Below are 747 nucleotides of genomic sequence, written 5' to 3'. Positions count from 1 at the left end.
AGGAGCAGGAAGGCTGACGTTTCGGGCCTAGACCCTTAGGCCCGAAACGTCAGCCTTCCTGCTCCTATGATGCTGCTTGGCCTGCTGTGTTCATCCAGCTCTACACCTTGTTATCTCAGATTCTCCAGCATCTGCAGTTCGTACTATCTCTGATATCTTTTGGATAACCAATCCCAGACTTTGTGAATAATTAAATTCCAGACACTGGTTTTGTATCTTTAACAAAAGATTTATTGAACAAAGCTATTTATTAAATGCACAATAACTTCAGGAGAGGGAAAATTAAAGAACATTGGTGCCTGTACCTTAAATCAAAACATTTGTTTTCAGCCCCATTCACACAGACAATAGGCAGAAAAATAAACACAGTTAAGAGATAAAGAAAATAACAAAACAGGCCAGGTTACTTAAATGGTTTTCATGATGTGTTGTTTCACAGGCTTAGATGTGGACTCTTTAGTTGTTTTTCTAAAACTGGATTGCTTTAGTAACTAAGAAGTTGATCAGGATCACCTTTTCAATTCACCCAGGCAATGACAGCAATGCTTTTAACTCAGCTTTCTACTCTATGGGCTTCTGGAAGCTGATGTATCAGATTAGAAATGGAGCTTTCAAATCTTCCTGCAGCAGCCTAGAACCGTCTCTCAGAAAACATAGTTCACAAAAACAACATTAAATTCTGGTTCCACCCTGATAGACTGATTGACTCTTCCCGAGGCTTCAGTTACGATTCAACAACTGCAATCT

The sequence above is a fragment of the Rhincodon typus genome, chromosome 50, assembly GCF_021869965.1.
Source record: "Rhincodon typus isolate 14 chromosome 50, sRhiTyp1.1, whole genome shotgun sequence".
NCBI lineage: Eukaryota > Metazoa > Chordata > Chondrichthyes > Orectolobiformes > Rhincodontidae > Rhincodon > Rhincodon typus.
This window is presented reverse-complemented; position numbering follows the sequence as displayed.